This window comes from Coenobita brevimanus, chromosome 45, assembly GCF_032717465.1.
Source record: "Coenobita brevimanus isolate Jiangsu-jjx chromosome 45, ASM3271746v2, whole genome shotgun sequence".
Classification (NCBI taxonomy): Eukaryota; Metazoa; Arthropoda; class Malacostraca; order Decapoda; family Coenobitidae; genus Coenobita; species Coenobita brevimanus.
This window is the reverse complement of record NC_136998.1, coordinates 13631408-13652473: the sequence shown is the minus strand read 5'-3', so window position 1 is coordinate 13652473 and position 21066 is coordinate 13631408.

The following is a 21066-nucleotide window of genomic DNA, read 5'->3' as shown; positions in this document are numbered from 1 at the left end:
CCCCAGTATCCCTGCTTGTCGTAAAAGGCGACTAAAAGGGTTGGCGGAGGGTTATTGCCCCTCCCCGGAAAACAACTAACTAAAAAAAACAAACAAGAAGCCTCGGACAAGGACTGACCAAACGATGACGACCCAGGACCGGACAAAGGACTTGGTAATGAGTACATGGAATGTAAGAGGAGCGAATGATGAGGTGAAAGAGAGAGAGATTGTCCAGGTGCTTGAGGGTGCGAAAGTGGATGTATGTGGAATAACTGAAACAAAATGGTGAGGAGAAAGTGTGAGAGAATGGGAGTATGGATGGGGTATATGTGCAGGAGTAGGTGAGAATGAGAGGGCAAAGGAAGGAGTATGTATAGTTGTGAGTAAAAGATGGAAGAAGAGCATAAGACAGTATGGATCAGTTGGGTCAAGGATTGTGTGGGTAAAGTTGAAAGTTGGAATACAAATGTGGGCGATTGTGTGTGTGTTTGCGCCAACGCAAGATCGTGCTAGAAGTGTGAGAGAAGAGTTCTGGACAAATGTGGAAGTGTGCATGGAAAAGTTTGGAAGGAATGAGAGGGTGTTTTTGATTGGTGATATGAATGGTAAAGTTGGTAATGTGAAGATGGATGGAATAGTTGGTGAGTGGGGTGTGCCTGCTGAGATAGATGAGAATGGGAGTGCGTTAGTGGACATTTGTGCTGGGAGGGGGTTGGTGATAGCCAATACCCTCTTCAGGCATAAAATGATCCACAGGTATACATGGCGAGTGATGAGAAGGGTGGGTGGTGAACTGAATGAAAGGAAGGCAATGATTGATTATGTGTGTGTGGATGAAAGGATGCGAAGATGTGTAAAGGATGCAAGAGTGTATACGAGTAGAGGTTGGGGGAGTGGACTTTCTGACCACTACTTGGTGGTGGTCAGAATTAGGATGCAAGTAAGATGGAGGAACAGAAGAAGGGAAAGACGAGAGGAAGGAGTAGTTGCAAGGAGAGTGGAAAGGTTACAAGAGGAGGAGAAAAAGGCAGAGTATAAGAGAGAAGTGGATGAACGATTGGGCAAATATGAATTGGAGCAGATGGGAGACGTGGAAGGTGTGTGTAAGATATTTACAGAAGAAATATGTGCAGCATGTGATGTGGTGTGTGGAAGGAAGAGAAGATGGAGGGGGGTGCAAGGAACAGCGTGGTGGACTGAAGAGGTGAAACAGGCTGTGGCACAAAAGAAGAAAGCATACAATGAATGGATGAGAAATAGGGGCGTGGAAGAAGTTGAGAGGCGGAAGAGAGAGTTATATGTGGAAAGAAAGAGAGAGGTGAAAAGATTAGTAAGAGAGAGTAAGAAGAGAGTGGATGAGGAATTTGGAAGGAATTTGAGTGTAAAGTGGAGGGACTGTAAGAAAATGTTCTGGAGAGAAGTGAAAAGAGTAAGACAGGGTGGAAGTGAAGTTAGCAGGGGAGTGAAAGATAAAAATGGTAGATTACTAGTGGAGAAGGGAGAAAAAGTGAGCAGATGGAAAGAACACTTTAAGGAATTGTTGAACGTAGAGGATGGAAGTAGTGCGAGTATAAGTGGCTGGGGAATGGCTGGGAGAAGGAGGGAGGTGAGAAGACAGGAAGAAATCAGTAGGATAGAAGTTGTGGAAGCAATGAAGAAAGTTAAATTGGGGAAAGCCCCAGGAATTGATGGAATGTGTGGTGAAATGCTGAAGCATGGGGGAGAGATAGTAGTAGAATGGATGTGGAAGATGTGCAGATTGGCCTGGGAGGAAGGTAGAGTACCGGAGGATTGGAAGTCAGGTATAATTATTCCCCTGTACAAAGGAAAAGGGGAAAAAGAAGTGTGTGGTAATCATAGGGGCATTTGTCTTCTTAGTATAATAGGAAAAGTTTATGGTAGGATACTTATAGACAGAGTTAGAGAAAGAACAGAGAAATTAGTTGGAGAAGAACAGGGAGGCTTTAGGAAGGGAAGAGGTTGTGTAGATCAGATATTCATTCTTAGATCTTTAGTGGAAAAATTTCTAGAGAAAGGAAAGAAGTTGTATGCGGCTTTCATGGATTTGGAGAAAGCATATGACAGGGTGGATAGACAACGATTGTGGAAAGTGTTAAGAATATATGGAGTAGATGGGAAGTTGTTGAATGCTGTGAAGAGTATGTACGATGGTGCGAAGGCTGCAGTGCGTGTGGATGGTGAAATGAGTGAATTTTTCTCTTTGAAAGTTGGTTTGAAACAGGGATGTGTCATGTCTCCATGGTTGTTCAATCTGTACATGGATGGGGTAATAAAAGAGGTACAAGGTAGGGTAGTGGATGTTGGAGTGGCCCTGGTGAGAAAGGATAGTGTTTGGAAACTCCCTGTACTGTTGTTTGCAGATGATACTGTGTTGTTGAGTGAAGACGATGGGGAGCTGCAAGGCTTGGTAGATGAGTTTGAGAGAGTGTGTAAGAAACGGAACCTAAAGGTGAATGTAGGGAAGAGTAAAGTGATGGTCTTTGAGAGAGGTGAAGTTAGTGAATGTACAGCGAGGTTGGATGGTGAGGAATTGGAAAATGTGAGTACGTTTAAGTATTTGGGTAGTGTGATGAGTAAGGATGGAGGTTTGGAGGGTGAAGTGCTTGAAAGGGTACAGCAGGGAAGAAAGGTTGCTGGTTCTTTGAAAGCAGTGATAAGAGACAGGGAAGTGAGCATGGAAGTGAAAAAGTTACTACATGACAGTATTGTGATACCAACTCTAACGTACGGAAGTGAAGCTTGGACATTGTTGGAAGGACACAAGTCAAGAGTGAGAGCAGTGGAAATGAGTTATTTAAGAGGAGCCTGTGGAGTCACGTGGAGAGACAGACTGACGAATGAGGATATAAAGGAGTGTTGTGGTGTGGATGTGGATGTGATAGGAAGCGTTATGAGGAACACACTGAGGTGGTTTGGCCATGTGGAGAGGATGGAGGGTGAAAGACTGACGAAGAGAGTGTATGTGAGTGAGGTGGAGGGGGGAAGAGGGAGGGGAGGCCGAGGATGCGATGGAGGGAGGGGGTGGAGTTGGTATATGAGAGAGGGGGGTGTGAGTTGGGAGCAGGGCAGTGAAATGGCGGGGGACAGGGCGACTTGGAGGCGATTTGTTTGTGGCCACCCCAAACGGGATTGAGGCGTCTGGCAATATATATATATATATACATATATATATATATATATATATATATATATATATATATATATATATATATATATATATATATATATATATATATATATATATATATATATATATATATATATATATATATAAATTCTTTCCTTGTCATTCTGGCTACGGGTGACTTTACACTCCCTCTTCTGTCTTTCTTTCCTTCAGGGTGGATCAAATACTGATTTTTTAGAGGTAAAATACAAATACAAATACTTGTGACATTATGATGCAAAAATATAAATACAAATACTTTTTCTTCTGGGAACCATAATACAATTACAAATAAAAATACAATGAAAATGTATTTAAATACAATTCAAATACAAATACAGTTGTATGTGTTCTACCCCTGGTGATAGTATAAGAAAACTCAAGAGCTCTCAGGACTCGGGAGTCACGGCTGCACGTCTTCCCAGATGCACGTTGACTTTCTATCTGAGCCTGTGATCTAACTCAGCGAGTCAGACAAAAGTGGCGTGGCATTTAAATTCGAAATACAAATACAAATACAAAATACTTTTTCTTCTGGGTGCCAAAATACAATTACAAATACAAATACGTTGAAAATGTATTTAAATACAATTCAGATACAAATACAACTGTATTTGATCCACCCCTGCTTTCCTTCATTCTTTCCTCTTCCTTCTGCCTGTGGGTGACAACACTGAGTGACAAGCCAAATGGTTTCCTGAACACCAGGAAACCATTTACTACGCTGGGTTGTAACCATATAACCTAATTTTGGCCCTCGGTGATTTAGTGGGTAATTTTATTGCACTCCAATCGGATTGACCCGGTGAAGGTTTATATCCAAGGTCTGGTTGGGGCTGATTGCTCATGTAATGCTACTCAGGGATGAGTGAAGCTGGTCACTCATCTTAAATGTCGGGACCAACTGCCTAGCCCCGGGCTCCTACGCTCCTCATGGGGCAGTGTAGGATTGGATGATGGTTTGATGGATGGGTATATATATATATATATATATATATATATATATATATATATATACCTAGGCTGCTTCCCCCAAGGAAAGGGAGGTAGCCGAGACAGGACGACACACTCCCCATTTACTCATCCATTCAATCACATTCATTCGCATCTTAGCCCCAAAGGGGAGAACGGACAGATCCTCACCGCACCACACCGCACAAGGGTCAACTGCGCAATGCAATCAGTGACATCCTCAGCATGGCCCGACAGCAGAGCTGGTTTACCCCTGCCACATCATAACAGACTCATCCCCTTACCCGCACCTGACCTGAAATAGCTGATCAGACCAAATGCGGGAGAATATCCCCTCAGGGCTGCGTCATCACTTCTTCATTCACAATTTCTCTCCATTTATTTCTGTCACGCACAGCCACTCTTCCTTGCTCAACAGACATCCCTCTCGCATCCAGCGCTCTCTTCACTGTCCATCCATCCTATTCGTGGTCTTCCTCACAGCCTTACACCTCTCACATCAGATCTAGTAATCTTTTTCACCAATCGCTCATTATCCATTCTCTCCATATGCCCAAACCATCGCAACACCCTCTGCTCAACTCTACCAGCCATCTCCCGAACAACTCCAGTTCTCCTTCGCACTTCATCATTCCGCACTCGATCCATACGCGTCACTCCACACATACTCAGACACCTCATCTCCATTACATTCAAACTTTTCCTCTCTGCTACACCCATATTCCATGTTTCAGCCTCATATAATGCAGTCGGTACCACAACACCCTCATTCAGCCTTCTTTTTACATCCATTCTAAGCGAACGACATCTAAACACTTGTTTCATTCCTCCCAGCACCTTTCCTACTTCATTTATTCTAAACTTCACTTCTGCATCTATTCTTCCATCCACAGCAACATGTGACCCTTGATATTTAAAACATATATATATATATATATATATATATATATATATATATATATATATATATATAAAGGAAGGAGGAACCAAAGACCAGGAGCCCACAAACCGTTCCTTCCATGAAAAAAACAAAGAAACAAAAGAAAGCCAAATTCAAGATCCGTTCATTTTGAGATGCCTGGACACACTGCGTTTGAAAGACTGGAGATACAGACAAAGGGAGACAGTTCCAGAGTTGACCTGTTGCATAAATGAAGCACTGGGAGCAACGGTTAACTCTTGCATTAGAAAGTTGGACAGAAAAGAGATGAGAGTTTGTTGCCAGACGGGTGTAACGCACCATAATAGTGGTTGAAGAATGCAATCAGAATGTTCAGAGAAGCAGTGACCATTGAAGTAGCGAGAGAAAAGAGATAAAGATGCAATAGTGCGACAAAGAGACAGAGGTTGAAGGGAGCCAGTTAGAAAAGGAGAGTTAATAAGACGAAAAGCCATTGACTCCACTGTATTGAGACGAGTTGTATGTGGGGAGCCTTCCCACACATAAGAGTTGTACTCTAAACAGGGGCGAATGAGACCCGTATATACATTCAACAACTGTGCATGGGTAAAGAAGGTACGAAATTGGCTTAGCACACCTAATCTCCTGGAAGCAGATTTTACAAGAAATGTAATATGAACTTTCCAAGATAAGTCAGGAGGAATGAAACCCCAAGCATTTCCAAGGATGCTGCAGGATTGAGCTGGATATTAATAAACATTAGTGGGTACTCCTGTGGATGATTTTATCGGGTTAATAGGTGTAAGAACTGAGTCTTTGATGCATTAAAAACAAGATTATTTTTACCCCCAAAAGAAATACAAGCCAAGTCAGACATTAGGTTTGCCATAGCTTCATCCCTTGTTTGTTGAAGTAACTGCTGAAATGGACATTGTGGGAACCGAATGGAAAGTTGAAGGGTGGAAACATATAGTATACAAGTGGATAGGGTTAGATGTACACCTTAGAAGGTCGTTGATGAATAAAAGGAAGAGAGTTGGTGACAGGACAGAGCCCTGAGGAACACCATTGTTGATAGATCTGGAAGAACGATGGCCGTCTACAACAGCGGCTATATAATGAACAGAAAGGAAACTATAGATGAAGGCACAGATAGAAGGATAGAAACTGTAAGACGGCAGTTTGGAAATTAAAGATTTATGCCAGACTCGATCGAAAGCCTTTGAGATGTCAAGTGCAATGGCTAAGCTTTCTCCAAAGTCCCGAAAGGAGGATGACCAAGAGTCTAAAAGGGAGGTGAGATGGTCGCCAGTGGAGCGTCTCTGACGGAACCCATACTGACGATCAGAGAGGAGGTTGTGATAGGAAATATGCTTTCAAATTTTACTGTTAAGAAATAACTCTAAACTTTTGAGACACAGGATGTTAAAGCAATTGGGCGATAGTTAGTTGGTTGGGAATGGTCACCCATCTTTGGGACTGGCTGAATGAGATCAAACTTCCAACAAGAAGGAAAGGTACAAGTTGATAGACAAAGGCGAAAGAGTTTACCTAGGCAGGGTGTAAGCACAGAAGCACAGTTCTTGAGGACAACAGAAGGGACTTCATCAGGCCCATATGCCTTGTTAGTATTACGGCCAGTGATGGCAGAAAATACATCAGCTGAAGAAATTTTAATGGAGGAACAGGACCGGAGTCGTCTAAGGTGGAATCGGAGGAGAAAGTCTAAGCAAAGAGATCTGCTTTATTAGTACAAGAAATAGCTACAGAGCCATCAGAATAGAAAAGAGGAAGGGAGGGTGATGATGTAGAAAGGTTTTAGGCAAGGTGCCAGAACGAGCGGGTAGAGCTGGAGTTGGAGAGTTTAGCGCATTTAGTACGGATGAAATTATTTTTAACCGAGAGAAGAACAGAATAGCATGATTCCGGCAGAAACATAAGAAAGATGTGATTCAGGGATGGGTTGGCTCTGGTACCTTTTATAGACCTTCTCCTTGTACTGGAGAGCATTAGAACAAGCGTGGTAAAACCATGGTTTGTTTGCATTAGTTAAAGGATATGAGAAGGGAATGTATGCTTCCATGCCCGAGAGAATAACCCCCCTGTGTGTGTATCTATCTATCTATCTATCTATCTATCTATCTATATATATATATATATATATATATATATATATATATATACATATATATATATTTATATCTATATCTATATATATATATATATATATATATGTGTATATTTGTGTGTGTGTGTGTGTGTGTGTGTGTATATATATATATATATATATATATATATATATATATGTATACACACACACACACGAGCCTCTGCAGTATAGTGGTAAAGTGTGCGTTTTCGTACATGGGAGAACCAAGGTTCGAGCCCCGCCAGGGTAAGAAACTTTGGGAGCGTTCTCCCGGCCATGTACTGCTTTGGCGGACGTAAAGGATGCTGTGGTTGAACCAGTATTGCTTACTATAAAGTATGCTTACACCCAGTCGGCTTGCGCGGGACAATTACACTTGGTTCACAGACTACACACACATCCAAAGCCACTCCAACACTACAATCACACTTTCAAGCACTTCTCACCCTAAGTACAATCTATACCAGACAGTCTAAGCCACTTGGTGAAAATACATTGGCTGTATCGTTCCCAGTTCTGTCAGGATACGCCGGTCCTGCAGTGGACACTCATATATATATATATATATATATATATATATATATATATATATATATATATATATATATATATATATGCCTGCTATTCATTTTGTATGATCGTAAGGACTTAAGGGCTTAATACATCAAGCTGAGAGGGTAAATGACAGAGGGAAGGCTTGGAGTCGCTAAGTTAAAAGGTTTAGATAAATACTTCCTTAACTCCTTTAGATCTAGGGGATCTCCAAAATTATGGTAGTAATATATATGACAGAACTTGCAAGAACAAACTATCAAAAATATTCATAGTTAGGTTTTAAGAAGATTTTGAATGTTTTCTTCTCTCTCAAAAGCCGGGAAGGCACTTCCAGTTTGTACAGAATCGTCAGGAGGTAATATAGTTAAGATTCTTATTATAATAAAAGTAGCTGTTGGTATTATAGTAACTAATTACATTACAACCACCACTTCAGTGACTGGCAATACAGACATCTCAATTACACCACTATTTGCATGTGCTACTAATTTTTTTTTTTTCCAACAAGTATTCTCTGTTTTTATCTGTCTTGTTGGAGTAGAAAAATCATGTTTCTATATACTGTCTGTTAGCTCTTCATTTTCAAGTGATCCCATAAAAAATAGTCTTATCCCTACACAGCAACGGCAGTTGCTCAGCATATAGGTAGATTTTACTTCCGTTTACTTCCTCGGGTGAAATGTCTCCCTGCTGCACTGGATACCATATCTGGTTTACTATATTGCAAAGACAGTTGTACGTGTGTAAGCCTCCTGAATGCTAAATGCGAACTCTGAATTTATTCTGGGCCAACACACAGCTGTATTCAGCTAAGAGAAAACAAACAAGGCAAAATGGCACAGAACTACCTGTCGTGAACTTTTGACCAAGAGCCGACATCTGTTAAACTGTAACTACGCCTGATGATTTCCACCATGTTACTGAAACCCCCTACGGCCAAAAAGATGTTGATGTGAACAATGTACCCCTCTCAAATTCACTCTGGAAAGAATTATACTAGAGGCCTTAGATCTATCTTATCTCTTTTACCTGAAATAACTATTACCTTCATTGCAACCAACATTCCTGTCCCTAAAGGTATTGGAATTCTTGGTGTTTCACTTAACAATACCATCAGTTGGATCTCCCACATTAGGTCACTTGCTAAAACCGCCTGAGAGAAACATAAATTATTTACAGAGTCCGGAACCTCTTCACGGACGACCAGTTAGCTATAATGTGCAAGTCATGTGAGCTGTCAGTTAAAACATCGCTCGCCCGTGTGGAGAGGAAATGGTAAGGTTGCATTAAAACTGGTCAAAATTCAGGAAAAGTTATAAGAATTGTTAACAACCAGCAATTACAAATGAACTACCTCCCCCATATTTAGACTGTAGATGCTTCAGTTCAGCTTAAGGATGACAAATGTCCCTTCATTGTAATGGCTTAATTTGTTTTTCCTCCCTCAACAAGACTCATTAGTTTTTGCAACAGCCAGAAACTTTATTGAGCCTGTGGGGGTTTCAAATCAACCTCAGCAAATCTTTGCAGAAGGAAAACGTCAGTAAAACTTGGTTACTGATGCCGTCAAAAGATTATATTCACCGTTTGCGAGACCACTGATAGTGAAAGAGTTACAGATATTATCCATGACTCCCTTCAGTATCATGACATCTTTTGTTTTCTTGATACCGACAAACGATGTCTTAGGATTAAGGGCGACTTACAGGGGTAAAGAGGTTAGAATCCATTCACCATTAACCACTTTTGGGGGAAAAGGTGGTAATTATTTCAGTCATACTTCTGCCAAAGATGTTATTAGATTAAGAGAGATCTCTTGATGCTAAGAGATAATTAAACTTTTTTAATCACTTCAGTAAACTGATGGCAAAAATACTTTACTCTTGCTAGTGTCAGAAGAGGATAGTAATGCTACCCTGAGATGATGTTCCTGTTGCAACCGCCAGACGATATCATTCGGCTCAGGGTAGAAGAGTGGTGGTAGTGGCGGCGCTGGTGAGTGTCGGAGGCGAGGCGCCACTGCCAGACTTAGCAGGTCTGCAGGTGGTGTAGGGCAGTGTAGTCAGGGTTATTGATTCACAGTGAGGGGCTTCCTAGAACGGGGCTGTGGAAGCGGTTGCGCCGCTTCACTGAGAGTCTACGAGCTGGGTGATACGGTTGTGCTAGTTAGAGTAGCAACTCACTAGGAGAGGACTTCCTAGTTCATGTAAAATTTTTTGGCCGTACCAAGACTAACAAGTTGGTGCTATGGTTCTTGATGGTTTAGTTCGATAATTCAAGTTTATGCTGTATTGTGACAGACACGGTTGTAGGGATAGATAGATACAGATACTTGGTTACGTAATATCAAGCAAATTGACAGTAAGCACAAACAGAGATAGAGGAATAATATTTCGTAGAAAATGAAACATAGGAAGGCATAACTTGAGGAGCAGATATACATATAGACACAACAAGCTCTCTCGGGAAACGGAGACAACAAATAAATGCAAATGGTGGCTTGGTAGACTTCCAGTACAGACACAATTGTTAAAATCTTGCCACCAACAGATGATTTAATATAGAGTCCCGTAGTAGAGAAGGGCTTAACCAAGGTTAGAACTAACGCCTCATTTAGAAAATTCTTTCCCGATCTGGTTAGACTCGTTAGGGACAGTAGACATAAACTAAGTCATCTTACTGTTGACTTTGTTGCATGTGTCGTTGTGTGTACCCACCTGAACAGAGTACCAAGCCGAAGAGACGGGCTGCCTAACATACTGCAAGTTTGGACAATTTAAAATTAATATCCAGGAGATGGTGGCCGAATCGATAGGGAGGTGACAACCAGTTCCAATGGACTCAGGTTCAAAACTACGTCTGAGGTAAAGAACTGTTAAATTATGTGAATTTAGTTAAGGCAGCATTTACTCATCTAGCAGAAACCCGCCGACATGTAAAAACATCCCCGTTAATACCAATACACCAGTCCTGTGTAAGACAGGTATATTATGTATTCAATATGGACGGTGGGTGTTAGAGCCGAAGGCGCGGTAGGTGGAGGTGTGTAGCTTAGTTAGTAGGACTGCTGGGCCTCATGGAACAGGCTGTTAAACTTATGCCCTAAGACGAACACAGATGTAAAAAATAAATCAGATATAATAGACAGATATATATATATATATATATATATATATATATATATATATATATATATATATATATAGATAGATAGATAGATAGATAGATAGATAGATAGATATATATATATATATATATATATATAGATATATATATATATATATATATATATATATATATATATATATATATAAAACCAAGAAAGAAGGAACCAAAGGCCAGGGGTCCGCAAACTGTTCTTTCCAAGAAAAAAAAAAAACAGTACAAAAGAGAGCCAAATTCAAGATCCGTTTATTTCGAGATGCTTGGACACACTGCGTTTGAAAAATTGGAGATCATAAGAAGTAGGAAATACAGACAGAGGGAGACAGTTCCAGAGTTGACCTGTTGCATAAATGAAGGATTGGGAGTAACGGTTAACTCTTGCATTAGAGAGTTGGACAGAAAAGGGATGAGTTTGATGCTAGACGGGTGATACGCGCCCGTCGTAGAGGTAGAGGGATGCAAACAGACAGTTCAGAAGAGCAGTGAGCATTGAAGTAGCGATAGAAATGAGATAAACATGTATCAGTGCAACAAAGAGACAGAGGTTGAAGGGAGCCAGTAAGGGAAGGAGAGTTAATGAGACGAAAGGTCTTTCACTCCACCCTATTGAGAAGAGCTGTATGTGGGGAGCCTTCCCACACGAGAGTTGTACTCTAAACAGGGGCGAATAAAATCCGTGTATAAAGTCAACAACTATGCCAGGGTAAAGAAGGTATGGAGATGGCTTAGCACACCTAATCTCCTGGAAACAGATTTTGCAAGAGATGAAATATGATCTTCCAAGATAAGCCCCGAGTGAATGAAACCCCAAGTATGTACAAGGATGATGCAGGATTGAGGTGGATATTATCAAACATGTAATTAGTGGGTACTCCTGTAGAAGATTGTGTCAGGTTGATAGGTGTAAAAACTGAGTTTTTGTTGCATTAAAAAACAAGAAAATTTTTACCCCAGTCAGAAATACAAACCAAGTCAGACATTAGGTTTGCCATAGCCTCATTCCTTGTCTGTTGAAGCAACATCTGAGATGGACGTTGCGGGAATCGAATGGAAAGGTGAAGGGTGGAATCATCAGCGTACAAGTGGATAGGGTTAGATGTACAGCTTAGAAGGTCATTGATGAATAGAAGGAACAGAGTCGGTGATAGAACAGAGCCCTGAGGAACACCACTCTTGATAGATCAAGGAGAAGAACGATGGCCGTCTACAACAGCGGCTATAGAATGACCAGAAAGGAACCTATAGATGAAGGCACAGATAGAAGGATAGAAACAGTAAGAGGGCAGCTTGGAAGTTAAAGATTGATGGCAGTCTTGATCGAAAGCCTTTGAAATGTCAAGTGTGATGGTGAAGCTTTCGCCAATGTCCCGTGAGGAGGATGACCAGGAGTCTTGAAAGATAGGTGAGAAGATCTCCAGTGGAGCTTCCCTGATGGAACCTATACTGACGATCAAAAAGAAGGTTGTGATAGGAAAGATGCTTTAAAATTTTTCTCTTAAAAATTGACTTGAAAACTTTTGCGACACAGGCTGTTAAAGTAATTGGACGATAGTTAGAGAGTTGGGAATGGTCACCCTTCTTTGGGACTGGCTAAATGGGAGCAAACTTCCAGCAAGAAGGAAAGCTACAAGTGACAGACAAAGGAGAAAATGTTTACCTAGGCAGGGTGTAAGCACAGAAGCACAGTTGTTGAGGACAACAGAAGGGACTCCATCAGGCCTATATGCCTTGTTAGTACTGAGGCAAATAATGGCTGTTTTAATGTCAGCCATGGGGAAGCCAGGGGGGGGAAGTGATGGAGGAATAGCATCACAATCGTCAAAAGTGGAATTGGAGGAGGAAGTCTGAGCGAAGAGATCTGCTTTATCAGTAGAAGAAATAGCTACAGAGCCATCAGAAAAGAAAAGAGGAGGGAAGGATGATGAGGTAAAGTTGTTAAAATGGTTTTTGGCAAGGTGCCAGAAGGAGCGGGAAGAATTCGAGTTCGAGAGTTGAGAGCATTTAGTATGGATAACAGTATTTTTAGCAGAGCGAAGAACAAACTTAGCACGATTCCAGGCAGAAACATTAGCAAGATGTGATTCAGGGGTGGGTTGGTTCTGGTACATTTTATAGGCCCTCTCCTTGTTGCAGAGAACATTAGAACAAGCGTGATTAAACCAAGGCTTTCTTGCGTTAGTCAAAGGATATGAAAAGGAAATGTATGCTTCTGTGCCTGAGAGGATAACCTACGTAATGCGCAATGCATACTCAGATGGCACCCGGCCCTGGATGCAATAATCATTCCAGGGAAAATCAAAGAAGTACTGCCTGAGGGCCTCCCAATCCCCAGGTCTAAAGTGCCACAGTCGATGATTCTTTGGAGGGTTCACAGGCCTTACCGGAGTGATAGGAGAGGTTAAGGTAATTAGGTTGTGATCAGAGAAGCTCAACGGAGAGGAAAGATTAACAGCATATGCAGAAGGATTAGTTGTAAGGAAGAGGTCAAGTATGCTGAAGCTCTCTCCAAGCCGGTCAGTGATACGAGTAGGGTGCTGTTCAAGCTGCTCCAGGTCATTAAGGAGAGGAAAGATGTAGATTTTTTTTTTTTTATATGTTCGACTCTGGGCATAGGTTTCACAGCCTGCTATCAAGGCCCAACAGTGCTCCTACATACCATACCCCTTTACATGTCACCACTTCGCCGCTAACACCCACAGTCCATATTGCATACATGCTAGAGCTGTCTCATTCAGGACTGGTGTATTGGTATTAGCGGGGGTATTTTTACGACATGTCGGCGGGTCTTCTGGTAGATCAGTTAAGCCTGATCCTTAAACTGTTCCCTGCCCCAGCGGGGATTTGATCCTGGGTCCGTTGAGACTGCAGGCCTACTCTCTACCGATTGAGCCACCGCCTCAGTGAAAGGAGAGGAGAGCCAAAGATGGTGGTGAACATTGAGATCTCCTAGAATGGAGATTTCAGAGAAAGGAGAAATGGATTGAATGTGTTCCATCGTAGAAGTAAGATAATCGAAGAATTTTTCATAGTCAGTAGAATTAGGAGATAAGTAAACAGTGCAGATATATTTAGTCAGAAAATGACAGGAAAGCCGAAGCCAGAGTCTAGAGAATTCAGAAGAATCAAGTTCAGGAACACGAGAGCAGATAAATCGTTGTGCACATATACACAACAACCACCTTTGGCTTTGAAATAAGGATAGAGAAAGGAGGAGGAAACAGAAAAGGGTTTGCTGTTGTTGTCTCAGACAGCTGAGTCTCAGAAAGGTAGAGAAGGTGAGGTTTAGAGGAGAAGAGGTGATATTCAACAGAGAGAAAGTTAGAGGAAAGGCCACGTAAGTTGCAGAAATGAAGAAATGAGTCAGATATTGGTTCCAGGCATCTCTCTGAGTCGTCACCGGGAGAGAGGCGAATGGGAGGGAATTTATGGTCCCTCCCCCTGGGGACTCCGAGGCCAGATTTAATTGTGCTTTTATTATTATTATTATTATTATTATTATTATTTTGAAAAGGAAGTGTAGTGTGTACTGTGCATGTAGTTTGGTATTGAAAGTTAGAGAAGCTTGTACTGGAGAGCATGCTGGCCTACTCTCTGTGTTACTGAGACACTGAAAAAGTTCAGCAAAGGGGTATGGTCAGGAAGTAGTCCCGAGGGCTGATGAAACGGGAGCTCCAGCTCTCCCTGTCATCAGCTTTCCATCCACCTTGGGAGTACTGCCCTGCCCGACTGGTGCTAATATATATATATATATATATATATATATATATATATATATATATATATATATATATATATAGATAGATAGATAGATAGATAGATATAGATAGATAGATAGATAGATAGATAGATAGATAGATATAGATATAGATAGATAGGTGTTGATATAGATAGCTAGGTTGAATGATAGAAATAAATATGACATTGTCCTACGTGTCATCCAAGGTATTCTGAGGAGTCCATTAGGGATGTTGTATAAGAACTAATTAAGAGAGGCAACGCTAATATAAAAAATGGGGCAACAAGGATGTCTGTATCCTTCCACCACTTGTGTCAGAGTTGGCTGGGGGTAAAGCAGTATTTATGGTGGGCAAACAGAAGCCCTGCTGTGTGGTATTTTTCCGGCCTGACGTGTCGCCATTTGGACACCAGTTATCAGTGCTTGGATAATCAGTTGAATCAATTTACCGTCTTGTTGACCCTCCGACAAAATTTAGAAAACACCACCAAGTTCCTGTTCCTTCTACCAGTATCATCAATGCATTGTTCTACCTGACAATGAGATGTTAAAAATATAACCATTAGCCATTTACAATAATAATGATATACGAAGATGATGATGATGATGATGATGATGATGATGGTGGTGGTGGTGGTGGTGGTGGTGGTGGTGATGGTGGTGGTGGTGATGGTGGTGGTGGTGATAGTGATGGTGATGATGGTGGTGGTGATGATGGTGGTGGTGATGGTGGTGATGGTTATGGTGGTCGTGATGGTGGTGGTGGTGGTGGTGATGATGATGATGATGATGAAAATGAAGATTATGATGCTGATGATGAAGATGAAGATGAAGTTGATGATGATTATGATGATGATGATGAAGAAGATAAAGATGGTGATGATGATGATGATTTGATGATGATGATGATGGCGATGAAGATGATGATGAATATCTATCTATCTATCTATTGCCAGACGCCTCAATCCCGTTTGGGGTGGCCACAAACAAATCGCCTCCAAGTCGCCCTGTCCCCCGCCATTTCACTGCCCTGCTCCCAACTCACACACCCCTCTCTCATATACCTCTCCACCCCATCCCTCCATCTCATCCTCGGCCTCCCCCTCCCTCTTCCCCCCTCCACGTCACTCACATACACTCTCTTCGTCAGTCTTTCACCCTCCATCCTCTCCACATGGCCAAACCACCTCAGTGTGTTCCTCATAAGGCTTCCTATGACATTCACATCCACACCACAACGCTCCTTTATATCCTCATTCGTCAGCCTGTCTCTCTATGTGACTCCACAGGCTCCTCTTAAATAACTCATTTTCACTGCTCTCACTCTTGACTTGTGTCCTTCCAACAATGTCCAAGCTTCACTTCCGTGCGTTAGAGTTGGTATCACAATACTGTCATGTAGTAACTTTTTCACTTCCATGCTCACTTCCCTGTTTCTTATCACTGCTTTCAAGGAACCAGCAACCTTTCTTCCCTGCTATACCCTTTCAAGCACTTCACCCTCCAAACCTCCATCCTTACTCATCACACTACCCAAATACTTAAACGTACTCACATTTTCCAATTCCTCACCATCTAACCTCGCTGTACATTCACTAACTTCACCTCTCTCAGAGACCATCACTTTACTCTTCCCTTCATTCACCTTTAGGTTCCGTTTCTTACACATTCTCTCAAACTCATCCACCAAGCCTTGCAGCTCCCCTTCGTCTTCACTCAACAACACAGTATCATCTGCAAACAACAGTACAGGGAGTTTCCAAACACTATCCTCTCTCACCAGGGCCACTCCAACATCCACTACCCTACCTTGTATCTCTTTTATTACCCCATCCATGTACAGATTGAACAACCATGGAGACATGACACATCCCTGTTTCAAACCAACTTTCAAAGAGAAAAATTCACTTAGTTCACCATCCACACGCACTGCAGCCTTCGCACCATCGTACATACTCTTCACAGCATTCAACAACTTCCCATCTACTCCATATATTCTTAACACTTTCCACAATCCTTGTCTATCCACCCTGTCATATGCTTTCTCCAAATCCATGAAAGCCGCATACAACTTCTTTCCCTTCTCTAGAAACTTTTCCACTAAAGATCTAAGAATGAATATCTGATCTACACAACCTCTTCCCTTCCCAAAGCCTCCCTGTTCTTCTCCAACTAATTTCTCTGTTCTTTCTCTAACTCTGTCTATAAGTATCCTACCATACACTTTTCCTATTATACTAAGAAGACAAATGCCCCTATGATTACCACACACTTCTTTTTCCCCTTTTCCTTTGTACAAGGGAATAATTATACCTGACTTCCAATCCTCCGGGACTCTACCTTCCTCCCAGGCCAATCTGCACATCTTCCACATCCATTCTACTACTATCTCTCCCCCATGCTTCAGCATTTCACCACATACTCCATCAATTCCTGGGGCTTTCCCCGATTTAACTTTCTTCATTGCTTCCACAACTTCTATCCTACTGATTTCTTCCTGTCTTCTCACCTCCCTCCTTCTCCCAGCCATTCCCCAGCCACTTATACTCGCATTACTTCCATCCTCTACATTCAACAATTCCTTAAAGTGTTCTCTCCATCTGCTCACTTTTTCTCCCTTCTCCACTAGTAATCTACCATTTTCATCTTTCACTCCCCTGCTAACTTCACTTCCACCCTGTCTTACTCTTTTAACTTCTCTCCAGAACATTTTCTTACAGTCCCTCCAATTTACACTCAAATTCCTTCCAAATTCCTCATCCACTCTCTTCTTACTCTCTCTTACTAATCTTTTCACCTCTCTCTTCCTTTCCACATATAACTCTCTCTTCCGCCTCTCAACTTCTTCCACGCCCCTATTTCTCACCCATTCATTGTATGCTTTTTTCTTTTGTGCCACAGCCTGTTTCACCTCTTCAGTCCACCACGCTGTTCCTTGCACCCCCCTCTGCCTTCTCTTCCTTCCACACACCACATCACATGCTGCACATATTTCTTCTGTAAATATCTTACACACACCTTCCACGTCTCCCATCTGCTCCAATTCATATTTGCCCAATCGTTCCTCCACTTCTCTCTTATACTCTGCCTTTTTCTCATCCTCTTGTAACCTTTCCAATAATAATAATAATAATAATAATATAATAATTATAATAATAATGATAATTACTACTACTACTACTACTACTATCAAAGAGTATAAAGATATGAGGGGACAATCGCACCATCCCCATGTAACTCTGGGTGACAGTGGCGCACCAAGTGGCGGGCGCGGAAACAAAGCTGGAGAATGCCCGACAGTTAGTATTGTGCTGCTATTAACTGCAGAAATTCTAGGCGAAAAAAGGCCGGGATTATCTTTTTTTCGATCTCAAAGGACAAGGAAAGGTGAGTGATATACTGACAATCACATCATATCTAAACTAAGTTCACGCTGATGAAATTATCAGAAATGTTGATATGGTTGGTTATTCTCTCATTGTTGCTTGGTAATTTCACCATGGTTTGTCTAGACACTACAAGTGGTTACCGAGCGTTGTTCTAGGGTATCAGGCTCTTATTATGTTGCTTATGCTATGTAATTTCTTAGTGTCTTATCTATAGACTATGGTTATCGAGTGTTGTTAACTCAGAGATCAGGGAGATAGGTCCAGAATTCGAGGGGTGGGGGGAGTTCTCCTGGGGAGAACATCCGAATCTCTGATTAGAAGTTGTGTTTTTTGTGCTGAGCACTTCGAAGACAACCATTTCATGAAATAGGACATAAAAAGGTGAAAATACGGTTCCTGATTGAGTCTAAAAGCAAACTTTTGTCATCCAGCTGCACTTGTTTCACATGTTTTTATCAGCTTTTATCAGCCAGCTACATTTGTCTCACGTGCTTTTATCAGCCAGCTTTTTATTAGCCAGCAGGGCTCTCATTTTTGAGGTAATTACCTCAGATTAGCGTAATCACTCATCGTTTAAGGTAATTCTGAGGTAATGGCATTTTTAAGGTAATTCTGAGGTAGTCCGAGTATGAACAAGGTAATTCTGACGTAATCAAAGGTAAAGCCTTAAATTAGGGTCAATAATAATATACCTTGGTAGCATCAAATAAGTGGACAATACCAAATCATTGCAGTAATTGATAACTTGATAACCCTGCCTGATCATTTCTTCGCATACTTCCTGTACCGCACACGTTGCCACACGGGGCCAGGCTGGCCACGGGTTTTCACGGTACCAATCATTTCCTTACATGAAAGAAATCTGTGACTGTGAATATGCTGATTTAAAGTGGAGACAGCTAGGTGAGGATTCTGAAGTAGGGAATTCCAGCAGAAAGCAGGGTGCTGTGGACTTTTGGAAATATCAGCTAAGTAAAAAGAAAACGAATGGTCAACATAAGTACAGTTGCGGACATATCAAACAGAAACACCCCGTCCATCAGCGAGATGGTGAATAGCTCTCCGCATCTGGTAACACTGATTGGAACTTAACCAGGTTTCGATCGGTCGCTAGAACGAACTGGACACGATGATCATTGTCGTTGTGCACAGTTATTGGTGGTATATAAACAATGTCCCGCCTGACAATATACTGAAAATAACAACGTTTTGAGTATTGTAATAAAATAATTTCACACCATTCATATTCGTAATTTATTCACATGAAACACACAAGTTTCGTAAGTATGACTTTCATCAAACATCATGAACCATATAACATTTACCGACGGCCAGCATATAAGCCAGTATAACACAGTCTGCATTCCCGTACCTATCATAATAAGCACAAAACTACCGTGGCCCCCTTCCTCCCTGACCATGAACTTGATACTGTTAGACGTCTTTACAGTAGGTGGCGCCACAGGAGGAGGCAGGATGGGGCCCCTGGGAGACAGGAGGAGAGTGGAGGGGGCAATATTGGTCTGGCTGATGGGAGGGGGCTCGACAGGAGACGAGTGATGCGGTAGGGGAGAGTGGACTGTGGCAGAAAACTAGGATGAGATGGATAAATGACATGCTGGTGACATGGTGCCAAATCAGCTAGAGTTTAACATTGATTATGGAATTTGATAGTCAGGCTGTTAAACGTTACGCAGACTTTGGCACGTTACGCAGTCTACCAGCATGTTTTGTTACATCGTCTAAAGGACGACCTACTGTACTCCCCATGTGGTGTCACATTACACAAACCCTGCAATATTAGTGTATGGTGACTATGTCATCACATGGTGATATATGAAACGTTCCTAGAATGTTTGTTTGATGTCACCTGTTGTCAAAGTGACTGGGAGCTATTCTTTTTGCATTTACTTAGTAACATCATGGATGACGACTGATATCGAAAGCAGAGGAGGGGGAGTGGGGAATTTTCTCTTGCTACAGTAAACAGTAGTTAACAGTGCCTATGGTTCTCGTTAATATCTGTATGGCACCGGTGTAATTCAACACGTGATTTACTAGGGGGGGGGGATGATGGGCTGGGTCCAAGAACATAGGTGACGATACCTGGATGGGCTAATAGGTCGGTAGAGAGATGCCTTATCAGCTGAATTATATAATCTTTATTTTGGATTACTGTTAACCCTATAGTGATAAACTGTGGTATGAAGCGCTTGTAATTTTAAACAGTCAGATTCAAAACCTCAATATCTAGTTTACTGTCCCCCCTTCCCTCTTCTCGACAACTGCGTGCACTCAAACGGGTACTGACGGGGAGGGGAGATGACCGTAATGACTGCTCCACCATGGACCGCGGATTACATGTTTATACATCAACGGCAGTGATTCACCTATTTTCTTTAGTGGATTGCAATATACACCGTTACACATCCAGGGCAACAGCTCCATGTTCGGACACTGCTGAGATGTGTGCTTCAGTAGTTGCTCTCCGTGAACAGGGCAATGGTCCTTGTAGTTATCTGTATCCTGTCTATTTCAGTGTGAACGTCACTCGGTTGTTTAGCATAACAAAACACACTGCAGATGAAGCTTGTGTTTGCATTTAATAAAAGCGATTTTTGTAACTGACTAGATAACAGTTGCGGATTTGTAAAGGAATGCTTACGGCATACGTCAGTTGCTCAGTATGAACCTAAATTTAACTAATAACCATTGGCAATCTCTTAAATCAACAGCCAAACACGGCATACAGAAAACGGTAACATATACCTGGGTTAAGTAATTCCACCTTTATTTTGCATTGGTGCCATACAGATGTTAATGGGAACCGTAGGGACCATCATTATTGTCAAACTGTTCATATTTACCGGTGATAAAGGAAAAATCTACATAGGTCTATCCCTACTCTGTTCGCGATATTAGTTGTCATCCACGATGATACCACGTAATAGGCTACAAGAGTAATTTCCAATCACTGTGACAACATCTGTAACATCTGACAAACTGTAGGGATGTGTAATATATTTGCAC